The 15,255-nt window shown below is 31.4% G+C and overlaps 1 protein-coding gene across 1 annotated transcript in view; it reads left to right on the forward strand.

Moving 5' to 3' along the window:
• The window catches only part of LOC123014292 (irregular chiasm C-roughest protein-like), a 224,724-nt gene that overhangs the window by 116,647 nt on the left and 92,822 nt on the right, over positions 1–15,255 (forward strand). The window contains exon 4 of the mRNA XM_044413333.1: positions 11,458–11,525. The gene's annotated coding sequence lies outside the window, so the exon portion shown is untranslated. The remainder of the gene's footprint in view (positions 1–11,457; positions 11,526–15,255) is intronic.

Below are 15,255 nucleotides of genomic sequence, written 5' to 3' on the forward strand. Positions count from 1 at the left end.
AATTTTTCCATCTCTCCTGAAGGATTAATCTTCCAATTTTTTGTCGCGATGAGTGATTTAAAATGATGTTGCTGGGACGTTCCGACTGACACTTACAGGTCGGAATTTAAACAGGCAGCCAGTTACTAAATGTTGTTTATTTTCTACGACATATCCAAAGAAATTGGTCTTGTGTTGCTCATAGAAACAACTGTCGTCTGAGTAGTTAAATTATTAACAGTTTCTAATTTGTCCCTTTAAAATCTAAATCAGTTTCTTAGTAAAATGTTATTTTTTTCAAGTTTCTATCTGCTATAGTTCAAATAAAAAAAATACAAATTTTAGGACACTTACCCATTTTAACACAAACACGATAATGAGAGCGGTAATGTGATATACATTTTTTAGTAAAATTTTTAATTTTCAACGAGGAACTTTTGATGTGCATTGCTTTGTAGGTAAAAAAATCGTCACAAACAAAAAATAAATTACTTAAAAATGATTTACTTTGTCTTTCTACGTTTTGCATAGAAGTGGTATTTTTGACCCCCATATGCATTCTCCCACGTAACATACTTGATATATGAAATGGCGTGTGGCAAAACGTAAAAGGAAAGAGCAGGTTTTTTAATAACAGTATCAACCAGGTGTACAATTTTTAGCTAAATATAAATAAAAAACGACATTAATTTTGGCAATCAGGAAATCATTAAAATGTTTCTTTAGATATCACTGATTTGGTAAACTACTACAATATGCATATATCCCACTTCTTTGTTAAATTGTTGTTGAATAAATAAGTAAAATGGAATGCTAAATGTTCGGTTAAATATTTTAATGTTCTGCTTTATTTTTACACATAGGTTCTATGAAACATTTGATCTTCAAAGTTTTCATCACTTATTTAAAAAACTTTGTTAGAGATCCACCATATTTAATGTAAAACAGAGTCGAGTTACCAACTTGCTTAATTACATGTTGAAATAGTTAACAAACGGAGCTTTGATTATACACCTACGAAGTAAATGATTGCAGTTACCCTTACATAAAGTCGATGTATTTAACAAACTAATTTCCTTATCTAAATGGGTTCTCGGTCTTCTTGAATAATTTACTTCCTCTCAATAAATTGTAAAAGTATCAATCAAGTATTTTTTCTTAGTATAAACTATAAACTAAGTCGTTATCAATTTAAAATTAACTAAGGTGATGATCAATTAAACAGAAAAACTTTAAGTGTTCACTTAGAAAGTGGTCATGACAACCTTTCTCATTAATATTATCTCCGATGCTTTCTACCATCCACAGAATTTTTGATAAATTTTAATGTCGATTAGAAACCAATAAAGTGTAAAGGCTTAATTTAGTTCACCCAGATTTTATCGGCTATTTTATTGTTGCTATTAAATTGTATAGGAATTTTTTGGGTTAGATGCAATAAGTGCCAGTCAAGCCGCCGAGATTCGATTCGGCAGGATAATGAAAAGTCTAAAATATGTTTCAAGATTAAGAAAAATATTACTTTATAACGAGTTAATTTTTATTAGACACAGAAAAAGTTCTATCACATTCAGAGTAATCTGATGACGTTACGAAAAAATGTTGTAGCCGACCTTCAAAAACTAGTTTTAAAATTTATCCATTTCCGCAGTCTCTGATTTATTGTCTATTTAATTTAACCAATCTCTATATTCAAAATATTTGCTAACTATAGCTTTATTATTAAAAAGAAAACATTTAATTGGAGGGAATGGCGCTGAACTCATTAGATGTGTCCTTGTGTATTTTAGACCCAATAAAAAATGTTTATCGATATAAAATATCTTTGAAAAATGCAGTCGGTTCTTTAATTCTAAAATATTTCCGTGAATCGATTGCACAAAACATTTCAGATTAAATTTCATCATATTTGCCAAGGTTTGAAAGCCACATTTTTATGTAAATTGACGTGCGATGTTTATGCAAATTGAATTCATAATAGTCTGGTGCACTTAATCAGACAAATAATAACGGAAATTCTGAATTAACAAACGGACCGACATACTGTAAACTGTAAAAATGTCTCAATCAAAACAGAAAGCTCTACACTTGTCATTCACGTACTGACACAAAACGGTATCACGGTTATATAGGACAGTTTTGGACGCAGATTTATCTGACCAGATAAAATACCAGCTCCAACAACAAAACAGTGTAAATTTTGAAAAGTATGCGATAAAAGAGGACCAGTTTTTAGTCGTCTGAATTGACAAATCAGTGCTTTGCCTAAAAAAGGCATCTCGACGCCGCTTGAATAATAAATGACGCCATAAGAAACTGTGCCAGCGCACTCAGAGTTATATAGTTTGTGTTAAATAAAGCCCGAACTGGAATATACGGATATTTATGGAGACATTTTGTGTTTACGCTAATGAACGGATTCCAAAAACCGATGTTTTTGCGCGATTCATTCATAATTTCGCCCCTTTTTTCCACAAGTCGGTCTCTTTATTTCACATTTCATTAGAGGATAAAGAAGTAAAAGCGCCATGAAATTCGCAATTAGTGCTAAAAACACGCCGATCAGTGGTTTACGTTTTGTTTGGTGATTCATTAGGATTCACCACTTTTTGCACGTCTACCAAAGAAAATTTACCGACATTCTCATGAAAAGATATTTTCTTCCACTGTCACCTGCAACTATAAGGACTACTAAACTTAAAAAAGCAACCAAACAAACGAAAGAATTTAGTGCAAGCTATAACGTCAAATTTGTAACTCTCAATTAGGTCTTAAGACTTCTAAGGCTAATATTTATACTAATCTTTAAAAACGATTGTGAGATACACCAAATATCAACAGCTTTAAGCTTTGAATGCAAAATTAAAAACTTTTTTTAATGAATGTTAAGCTCTACAGTTTATGAAATGTTAGCAATTGTTATTTGAATTTAAGTAAAATGAAAATGTACGCATAGTGACCTATATGAAAAAATATTATTAGAAGGCACAAAAGAAAAACATAAAGGCAACAAGTGTTCTTAAATCTTCGATTTCTTTCATCAAGTAAAACTTGCCAAGGTAAAATTTTACCTACTTTTTAAGGCAGACCAATATTGGGCCAAGTGAAAAATCCTCAGGTATTCAACTTGGTGACAAAAAACAATTTAAAATTTAGTTCAGTCTACTCTTTTTTTTTCGATTTTGCTAGACCTTCTTTAGATCGTTTTAATGTTTTCATCTCAGACTCAAACATCCTAGTAAGATTTTTATTCGAAAGATGGGAACTTACATACACCCTTACATTTACATAAACACATTATTTTTAAATTTGTTTTACACGTATACAGGATGTTTCAGAACTCGCGCACCTTATAAAAATACGATATCAGCAACTAAAATGTTAAAAAATTCTATCTATAAAAAATTCGAAATTATAAGGGTTTAAATTTTGCACTTTGACTCTATTTATTTCTGTAGAGAGACAAATTTTACATGTTTTTTGCTGCAGGCTATTGGAAGAGAAAACAAAGAAGCAGTATCCTAAATTTTAACTATGTTTATCCTTATTTGTGGCTTTTATTGGGATTGTTTTTGGACCTTTTTTGAATAGTTATGAAAAAACATGTACACTATACAGGTTGTTCCGGCTAAATTAAAAAAAAAAATAAAAATCAGTTAGTCATTAATTTTTCAAATATTTTTTCCATCTTCCTGGTATCTTATATTACTTGGAATTTGTTTCTGAGACGCGAGTTTTGAAACACCTTGTTGTATATGTTCTAAAACGTTTTTTTTGTGTTACTTTCAAATATACTTTTAATTTAAATAGCCTCCAAACATCCATTGGACTATTCCTTATCTGACTATTAACATTTGTTAAATGTTAGAAAAGTGTGAGGAAGCTATTGGTTTTCAGTTTTGGTTCACCCAAACGCATTGAACCGAAATGATGAATAAGGTGCTTCAGCATCTCAGCCATCCGTGGCACTGCAGCCCCTCTTATTTAAAGAAACGTCTCCAATCAAGAAACTTATTTCATGTTCGTTGTCAACATAACAGTCTTGAAAAATACTGTTCTGTTCTGTTTCCAATTTAAATTTATTTCAGCAGCCTATTCCTTTGAGGTTGACTTGAAAACAATTTCGTGGGAGTGATTGGTTTAAAGAAAGCCATTTGCGTATGTAAACCGCTTGATAAATAATAAATAGAGGGTAAGATTGTGAAAGAATTTTGTGGAAACAGGATTTTATTGACCCTGGATGCTGCTGCCTTGACGCGATTTGACGCTGTCAAGTGCCGTCTTTACGGAGTTCTTGGCACGTCTGGCAAGGTGTATTGTGATAAAACCAGTAGAGCAGAGCGCAAATAGGTGACCGATTCCGGTGGCCACTGTGAAAGTTCAATGTCCAACACAGGTATGTCAAGCAAGTTCTTCCAGGCTATTTCTATAATGTAATCCGCCAATATATCTACCTATTCAAAAACGACTAACACTGACATTAAAGATAAACAATTCACACACTTCACTTGCGGATGTAAAAATATTGGTGCAAGGCCGTGAGGGCATTTCTTCGACACCAGGATCAGATGCTATTGGCCGTTATGCGGAAATGTTTGCCTAAAGGAGGTCGAGTCTTTCTTAACTCGATCTCTTTCAAATTTACGATAGCCATCAAGTTATGTTGATTCTGTATGCAAAAAAGCAAGAAAACTGTAATTCTCCCACGTATCCTACGTAAGTCAAAGATAATTTATTATCCTCTTTTTTAATCAGTAAAGTATGTCTCTGCAGCTGTTTTAATAAATTTAAATTATCAAATAAATATTTAGAAGTATATTTATACAGGGTATTCGCGGATTGCGAGCAAATATTTTAACCACTAAAATGATTTGTTATGAGAAGGCAATTTGAAGGCCAAATAAATTCCGTGTCTAAAATTTTTATGCAATATTTTCCCCATGATTTTCACGAGCCGTTCAGTGTGTTTGTTCTTGTTAGTTGTAATTAAAAATATCAATGAAAATAATTTGCATTTAATGTTGACCGTAAAAGTTTTTTTATGGACAAAAAAGGGATAAGAACAAAAAAATATCAGGTGTTACACGCGTCAGTTTAGTCAGTCCTTAATGTGCTTTCGGGTGAATTGTGCACATCGATTTGAAATCAAATTGTAGATCAAGTAATTATGGCTAGTGTATGGGCATCACTTTCAAGACCGATTTTTAATAAATGTTTGGGCAGGGATCACTGAAATCACCTAATTGGACCCCACATTTTACCTCATCGTTGAAGTGGCGTCGTTGAATTGGATTTTTTGTCAAACTTGTTGGCCGATCTGGTGGAGGACGTGTGACACGGAGAGACATGCGGTATTAACTAGATGGAGCTCCACCAGATTATGCCAAAGTCGTCACCAATGGATTGACCAATCATTTTCCCTATAAATGGAGTGGTCGCCAAGGTTCAGTTGCATGGCCACCCCGGTCACCAGATTTAAATCCGTGTGATTTTTTGTGGAGTCACATGAAACAATTACTGTATGCAGTTCCAATTAATACCCTCGAAGAGCTGACCGATGGTATGATGCAAGCAGCCGCATGAATTACAAATCACTCGGGGATGTGTGCGAGAACACAAGCTTCCCTAATCCGAAGGGTTCAAGCATGCATTGCCAACGAATGGCAACATTTCGAGCAATTTTTATAATGACAAGTATTGACCCACTAACACAAACACTGACACCTACCTACCTTAATGTATCGATAATTTTTTTGTCTTTACGCTGTTTACGTTCCGTAGTTTTTGCTTTATGAATGAACATAAACATCGTATAATTTTAACTCAGAAATAACGTGTTTCCGACAAAAGTTAGAAATAGAAAAGTTGTTTTCTTAACGAGCTCTATTAGTGATTAAAATATTTGCTCGCAATCCGTGAACACCCTGTATATGTACCTACAACACTATTCCATCCTTAAACTACATTTTACTCATGCCACTTTTACAGCTTTTTATAATGCATATTATCAGGCAAACAGTAAATATTGACTATTGCCTTTTTGTTACAAATTAATATCTTTTATATTTTATTAAAATTTTAAAATATGTTTATTTAACTATCCATTAATGCATATTACTTTTTTAATGAAACTCTGATAGGTTCAAATAAATCTGTGAAATGAAAAAAATTTAATTACATAATTACATAAAAAAATTGAAAACGGGTAAGCAGAAAATTGGTATTTAACATTCCGAAATATTTTTTCTCAGAATTATTAAAACTTAAGATTTTTTTAGACATTATTTTCTTACAATAAAACCTTTTTGTATAATAAATCGAAAAACTCTGCTCCAACCTTTCTCTGGAATTTTCTCACTCTCTCAAAGTTGATGGTAAATCAGGCATTCGAAATTCGTTTTCGCCAATCTATAATTTGTCAAGTTAAAAAATAAGGGTGGAAGCTTCGATTTAACAGCTGCAAAGTCTGACTGTAAATTCGACAGCCAGGCAAGGAAATCCGCGGTTAATCGACATCGCCGAAAAAAAATCGTCTTGGGAACGTTATCACTTCTTATGCGTTGCCGCAAAGTATAGTGTTTTTACAAATGACAGAAGAGAGGCATCAGCAGGAGATTGATCGCCTATAATGACGTCACGATCTGTGACTGTCAACACTTGAAGTGAATGCTCTCAATCCCACCAGCGAGATTATATTCCCTCTCGTTTTCCAAGAAACTGAAATCGCTGAACACTGTCACATCCATCGCAAGCTATTCCTCTTTCTTACATTTATAAAATCGAATCTCATACAAACTAGATCGACTTGAACCAGGACTGTTTGTTGGAGAACGAACGATTACAGATGCAATTAAAACTACAAAGAAATACAAGGTTAGCAACGAAATTAAGTTTCAGTTTTGTTTGAAACGCAGTATTTTAAGCACACAACAGATCAGAATGATTGTTTATTATGTAAATAAATACTGTTTTCTCACTTTTTCGTTGTTGCTACTACGAAAACCCGGTGTATACATATAATTAACAGAAGTAATTTTCAAATTAACTGTTAAAAATAAATTTATTGTTATAGCAAAATTAGTAGCAATAAAAATAGTTCTGGTAGTAAACGTGTGGTAACTAATTAACGGTTTTATTATGTTATTAATAGGCAATTAAGTATAGTATAAAGCAATATGAGTTCTAGGTTCTAGGCATTAAACTAAACCACTAGCATTTTTGAAAAAATTTAAATTCTTCAAATTCTAGCAATTGCTGTTAAGGTTTTCAATGTTAGATAATGCGTTGATTTCATTAATAATGTAACCAACTTCACTGTCTATGAAATAATGTAGGTTCGAGACTTAGTAAAACGCCCTTGAATATAGTTGACTTATTTATTTAAACACAACGAAATGATTGAAATAACACGAATATAATCGCCTGGTCGCTCTGGGGTACTTCTGAAGTTTGTTCCTAATCTCAACACTAGACTAATCTGGACTGATAGCGCCTCTTTACTCTGGGTTTATATATCCTAGTGTTTTTCTGGAAGGTTTCTTTTTCAACGCCCGCTAGAATATTCTGAAAAAGGTGAGCTTTACCTGGAACCTTCCAGTTAATAACAGTAAAAGCAATTTGCAAAGTTTTACGTTGTCAGGTCACAAAATTTTAATGCATACATAATTATGTAGGTACTAATAATGACACTCAATAGTCATGACATATGAAAATTGATTCTTGTAGGTAATGGCAAATGATCAATACGTCGGTACCACTTTTATCCCTCAAATTGATTTGTTAGTACAAAAAGTTAAAACAAAACGATAAAAAATTAAAGTCAAGGTTTTAAGCATATCTATTAATTTTTTTGTGGTGGTGGGAAAACTTGAAAAGGTTAAAAGCATTTTTTAAATATTTAAACCTTTTTCAAGCAATTAAAGTTTCATAATGTTAAAAACAAATTATTAATTTCGAATTAGTCTACGTTATAGATTATCGAAATTTTATAAAAAGTAGTCGCCGAAAGGGTAAATACATCAACCTCCACACTATTTACTTTTAATTATAATTCATTCAAAATATCCATCGATCAATTTAATATAATGAATACAAAATTCATTTATTTGTCATGAAAGTCTGTTCAGTTCACCGAATGACGACCTATAATAAGTTATTGGCCCACATTAATTTCTTTTAAAAGTCATTGCTTACAACACACTTGTCTAAAACACACCTTTCCTACTTTTTTTCAAGGGAAAAGTAATCGGAATCGGTTGCAATGAAAAATTTACTTCGCGATTATGCCACAGCCTATTATCAGTGCCGAACACATCGTCTGTTTTACATTTTAAATCATGAATAATGCCTCTTCAAATAAGACGTTCAGATTAAATAACGCAAGCCGCTGAATTATTGTTATTACTAACATGCAAACGTATTGATTGTCTGTCTAGTGGCGTACCACTTCAATATTCCATCATTCCTGCATAGTAGATTATTAAAACACAAAATGCTTACTGAACGTTATTCGGAATTTACGTCTGAACGTGAAATTCAATAGATATTGATGCGTTCTCGGTTTTATTAAATTTCTGAATGTTATTTTCTTCTCGTTTGAAACATACAATCATTTACCTAAAAAAACACTAATACGACACATGAGTGTTTAATTAATCTTGGCAAGATGTGGTTTTAATCGTCCGTGGTAGTTAATGAATAAAGAAGTTAGGTTAGAATTGAAGAAATCCTGACTTTTATTATTTTATTGAAATAAAAGTGTTAATAAAAGTCCGGATTTTTTCAATTCTAACCTAACCTCTTTATTCATTGTTTAATTAGTATTTAATAAAAATTTTATTTGATAAGATGATAGGTCAACTTAAGAGCCACTTGATCTCATAAATATACCCCCATAATAGATTGTGTATGACAACAACGACTGATTTTATGAACCATAATTTTCAGCTGTAGCCTTACTAGATTGATTATTATTTACTGCATTAAACGGAGTAAGAAGTACCTATAATAAAAATTTAACAACCTTTTATCACTTTATTGCAAAATGAGTTCTCCTACTACCTACTATTGAACGGTTTTTTGTGTGTAAAATTTTGTAAGTGCCAATTTTTTTCACATCAATCCACTTTCTTTTTAATTCCCATCTCTTGATCTTTGAATAATTAAATCCGTATTTTTTAATTTCAGAGGCAAGGGTTATTCCCTTTAGGTGATAATATCTAAAAAGCAATACTGACTAAACTGTTTTTTAAAAGCAGGAAAATTGAATCGCTTGCATGAGTTTTCCCTTCTTACAAAATTCCAGTAGCTGGAAAATATAAAACTTTAAATTAATAACATCAAACGTTTTTAATTAATTTATAAAATTTTAATGATGTTTCGGAGCAACTAAATATTTGTGCATGAATGTGGGAGGAATTTTTACGTTTTTTAAAACTCGCTGTTTTTTTCCTTAACAAGCCTTGTTAAAAACTCGTACACATTTATGAATATTACCTGAACACCTAATTTGAGTTTTCATCGAGGAGCGTGCTGATAAAGAATAATTTAATTATCCACAATCAAGCTTGATTTCCATCAACAAATCGGAGATCCGCACGACTTGATGGTGGACAGTTTTAGGGGGCCTGCAGCGGAACAGGTCCACTTTTTAACTGGTTTTCCTGCAGGAAATTTCTTCACGTCATGATCCACATCATCGATGAAACCGAGAAAGAGATTTTCAAGTAGTGGAAATTTAATTGTATAAAGACCGTAATAATGGTCGAGATAAAAATGTAACTTGTAAGTGGATGACCACTTAAGTAATGCAGTATATAATTGACACACAGTCAGTCAAAACAGGAAAAGAGAATACCAATGGACGCCATCAATTAAATGTTTTTACTGCTCAGTTGAACGACTGCTACTTTGGTCATATCCTGCATTTAATTGTAACTTTTTCACCGGCTTTATTTTTTTTACTTGCCGTTCATCATGTTCTTTGCGGAATAATTAGACACAGTGAAGATAATTTCAGGCAGGTCCAGCGCCTGAAGCAACTATCAGCAAATTTTGCTTAATAAGTGAAAATATCACTTAACTGTTAACTGCAACTTTACAAACATATAGTGAACATATTCATATTATAAAGTTCCAATTAATTAAACCAAATTTTAATTAATGACACCACATTTTTATAATTAGCTGATCGTGGATAATGCTCAAGAAATTATGCTGCTATATCTTTAAAAGATTGATAACACCTATTAAACTGTGATCGGATCTTCTATACCTATTACTAAAGGCATGTGATATAATATTGTTTTGAAGTCCTGTACTTGCTTACAATTATTATTGTGACAAAAGTGTGTCAAATGCCAGGAACCATTTGTTTTTGTCGTGAAACTTACATACCAGGTGAATAAAAAGTATGGAACCATGCGTTTTTTTCGTAAACTAAACACTTTACGAAAAAAATAATTAGTGTAGCGTAAAGTACAATTAAAATGTGACCATTTATCAAGAATAACATTTTTAGTTTTCGAGTTCTGGATTTTTTTTTTAAATGGCAACCCACCATGTTAATTTTTTTAATTAAAGATTATGATCTAAAAATGACCTCTAATTAAACAGAATTATTTTTTAGTCAGGACTTTTTTTTTAATAATTTTTTTTAATTGTTAAAGTTCCGTTCCGAGCCCATTACGAAGATTTTCCGAACTTGAACGAGGGGGTCGTTTCATGACTTTGGTCTTTGGAGAGCCCTGTTTTTTGTGCAGGTGCTTTGAGGGGTTCCAGATGGATAAAAAAATCTAATAACATATCATTTTCTTCCATTTTTAGTCTATTCGAAACCACCCCAAAGCACCTGCATAGAAATCAGCGCTCTCCCATGATGAAATGCATGAAACAACTACTTCGGTTAAGTTCGGAAAATCTTCGGGATGAGCTCGGAACGCAACTTCAACAATTGATTAAAAAAAGTACTGGCTAAAAAACAATTTTATTTAATTAGAGGTTATTTTTAGATCATAATCTTTAATTAAAAAAAAATACCATGGTGGGTTGCCATTTAAAAAATTTTTTTTCCAGAACTCGAAAACTAAAAGAAATTTCGAAAAATGTTATTCTTGATAAATGATCACATTTGAGTTGTACTTTACGCTACACTAATTATTTTTTTCGTAAAGTGCTTAGTTTACGAAAAAAAACCGCTTGGTTCCATACCTTTTATTCACCTGGTATACGCAATTGTTATAAATCTGCTGTATTTATCTTTAGCTCACCAATGGCTATGACTATTATACATTTTACTTCTGTTGTGCTTTAAAAAAAAAAGAAAAAGATTTTAAACTACAACAGATATCTAAATTAAAATTTTAAACCTGAAAAGTGAACAGCTCTTTAAACCACTAAAAACAGTTTTGAAGAATACATGTCTACAGTTCTTTTATTTATTAGTTATTATAATTAAATTGAATTTTTTTGTTTTTACAGATGGTCTGCTCGCATCCATTGCAAAACTCACAGCGTATAAAGTGACTTTAGTGTTGTACAAGAAACAAGTGAGTAATAATAATTATGCAATTTTATTTTATTACCTAGTATGTTTATTGTAAAACTATGGCAACAATACGGAAAATACCAATTGCTATGCAATAATTTAAATAGTCTTGACTTTATCTCGAGTTGCAATAACATTAATTGTTTGCATAATGTGTAATGTAGTACCACACAAGAAACAGTGACCTTTATTCGTTCATTTGGAATTGTTTCTAATATTTTTTAATGTTTTATAGACGATGAAAAGAGAAGAGATGCTCTTTTATTCAAATCCGTTTCATTTCAGATCATAAACAATTTTACAATAATATTTTCAGAATATCAATAAATATGTTCGAAAAAAATCTTAGATGATCATCATTAAAACTTGTAGTTGTTTAGAATTTTAAAGAGTAAGCTTTTTAAGGATGGTAAACACAAAGTTTTTATCTTCAGAATCCATTAGCCTTAACCTTAACAAAAACTTTACCATTCGTATTCGTAGTGGTATTGGGGTCATTATTAATTAGTAATTACCTTACTTAATACATACACATAATGTATCGGTGAAGTATACCTACAAAGTGTTCAAAATGATCGGAAAAAGGTTACACAATCACATAAAAGGATGTACCTTCCCAGAAAATATTATTTGTAACTTTTGCACACGTAATCACGTATCGACAGTTTAAAATCTACCATTTGCAGTTTCTTTTAATACCTGTAGCAGTAGAAGTCAAATTGATCTCTCTTATAAAAGGATGTTTTTTTCAAAACAGGAAATTCCATACATGAAATTTTGTGACTTGAAAAAATGATATACGAAAACTAAAAAATACAGATGTTGTATTCTGAAACTCTGTAGGTACGTGTGCTAAAGTTTTATAATTTTGAATAATTTAAATCTAATTGTTTCATACTTCGTTTCATAATTCAGTGTTTGTCGTAACAGGTTGCATATAATACATTGCTTTATATTTGATGCTTCAAAAATTCCTATCGCACCTTATTTTCTCCTATATTTGTTTTGAAAGTATTTTTGCCATTTATTGCATTATTTCGTCTGTTGCTTACACTGTTTCTCCAACATTTTAGTAAAAATGAGAGAATGTTCTGCAAGCACATAAATTGCTGTAAACCCGCCGCTAAATTTGCCATAATATAACATCCAGCACCATAAATTTGAAAAGTTACACAAAAATTACATGTTGTGTGGACTGCACACTGTAATTTAATATTTTTCATAAATTACCGTCCCGAGGTGTTAAACGACTAAACATTGTATCAAATCAAATGTTTGTTCATACACATAATTATGCAAACATTTCCTCTGCTTATTTTTTTGGAGCAGAAAAGCTCGCCCAACGAAAATTGGCTAATAAGTGTGAAGGAATTCGATAACATTCAACTAGGTATTTAATCAGAATTTACTAATGAAAATATCCACTGTAATGCCCGTTTGAAATTATTTCGAAATATGCAGATGTTTGATGGAAGTGGTCTAGAATGTGGGTGGAACAGGGAATCGTAAATTAATGGCATAATCCGTTCATAGGTAACTCTTCATGTAATAAGACACCTGTCAGTCGCCCCACATAATTAAAGCAGTTTACCAATTGCCAGTAGCAAAAGCTAAATGTACAACAAGAAAAGTCATTGAATAAAAGACATCAGCCGTACAGACGTTTATTAAGTATTTGTGCGCTTTGATGCCCCTATAAACCTATAATTAAATGAAATATGCCGCACAGACATTCGTTTGAGGCCTCGAAACAATAGTTTCTCGCTACCAACACAAAGCACCCAACAAAACATTTTAATTATGGTTTATAAAACTGTCGTCCGCCGGATACGCATAACGTCAATGCCCTTCGGTGCCGAACTATCAAAATCTATCAACATCGATATTTGATTAATTACATTTTGTCCCAACAATTAACTACCTCTGTTAAATTATAGCTTTAACGTAACTCGAATCTGTATAAATCACTAGACTATAGTCGCCTGACGATGTATTTTTCATTGCTTTGATATGAGATCTAATTTAAACGCCAGCGATAAGTTTGAAAAAATGTGTGAACCTAGTTAAGCTGTAATTTGCCTGAACATAGATAAATTGAATAAAAATGTTTGAACAAAGCCGCCAAAGCATTTTTTTTCGTTATTTTCTACATTCATTGAATTGAATATTTACTATGTATTTAAACATACATACATAGGTACATGTATGTATGTGAATAGTATATCAAAAATTATAACAACTGAAATAATTATTAGAAATCTATTGTTACAGTTTATATTGAATTTATTTTATTTCAAAAAACTTTATGCATACTGAGTTTTAAAAAAAGCTGAAATATATTTTTCTCTGAAATAGTAAGTTGTATAAAGTTGTATAAAGTTGTTAGTAAAGAGTCTAGAATTGGCAGTAAAAGACATTATTCTTGAGTTTTGTGTTGTTGGTTGCGAACAGTGTTGTCAAAATATTGTTTTAATGACATAATGACATGTTTTAAAACATAATCCTATTGCTAACGCGTATCTGATTACAAGTATTGTTTTTTTTTAATTTTTTTCCAGTTTGGTGGTTTTGTATGGTGGCTAGTTATTTTGCGGTTTGTGGACGAGATAGTACAGTTGTGGCTCTTGAAAACTAAGACATTAAATTTTGGTATACTATTTGCTACTATTTTAAAAATTTGTAAAGTGTAAATTAGGTTTCTCATCAAGAATGACAATGCCAACTTTAATTTTTCAGATTCGAGTAGTGTTGCAATAAAATATTAGTTATTTCTATCTACGAAATTTAAAAGTTTATTGTGTTGAAGTAAAGTTTTGTACTCTACGACACTGATTTGTATTATTTGAATGACATTTTAAAAACTTTAGAAACTGCTTAAAGGCTTTTTGCAACAACAAAATTTTGAATTTGTCAAAGTGTCTTAGTTTTCAACGGCCGCAACTGTACTATGTATTAAAACGAAATCTCTGACAACACTGGAGTAAACTGTCAACTGTGAAATGTCACTGCTCAAGTTAACCTTCAAAAATAATTTTGCACAAATTTTGTCTAAATTTACAATTTTGGAAAAAAAAATAATATGCACCTTGGAACTAAAGTGATTTTTCATTACTACATTAATGAAAAATAGGACTCTAATGTTTTGATATATACCTAACTACTGATTTAAAATGTGATTTATTTCATATTTTATGCCAATAACCGCTAAAAAATTTCTGGAAGCTTTAATAAATTTGTTATTTCTCCACACACTTTCGCCAACATATTGTATCGGTTTCGTTCTATTTCTCTTTAACTTCAATTTATTGTATCATGTTATTTTTTATACTTCCGACGTTGTCATAAATCTGTTAAAATTGTACATTTTTTATATTTTATTTAAACACAAAAAATTATAACAACTCAACCTAAATGGAGTTTTTTAATGCGAATATGGAGACTTAAAAAATGTTTACTCGTTTTATTTTTAACAACCTAATCAATTTATTGTTATACATAAAGTTATTTCAAATATAACGGTTAGTTTCCTTAAATTTTCAGAGTCATTCCGAAAATTATTCAGCACTGTCTCATTTAGTTATGTATAAGTCTGTATCGTCTGTGCAAAGTCAATTCAAACAAGACGTCACACATAAATGCGTTCTGTTAATACAGCAAGTAATTTATTCAACTGCAGTGAACGAAAGAGGACAACAACCGGTGACACTGATATTTAAACCTTCATCTTTTTT

The sequence above is a fragment of the Tribolium madens genome, unplaced genomic scaffold, assembly GCF_015345945.1.
Source record: "Tribolium madens isolate multiple individuals breed KSU strain unplaced genomic scaffold, Tmad_KSU_1.1 Scaffold_97;HRSCAF=244;Tcas5.2_LG3a, whole genome shotgun sequence".
Lineage (NCBI taxonomy): Eukaryota > Metazoa > Arthropoda > Insecta > Coleoptera > Tenebrionidae > Tribolium > Tribolium madens.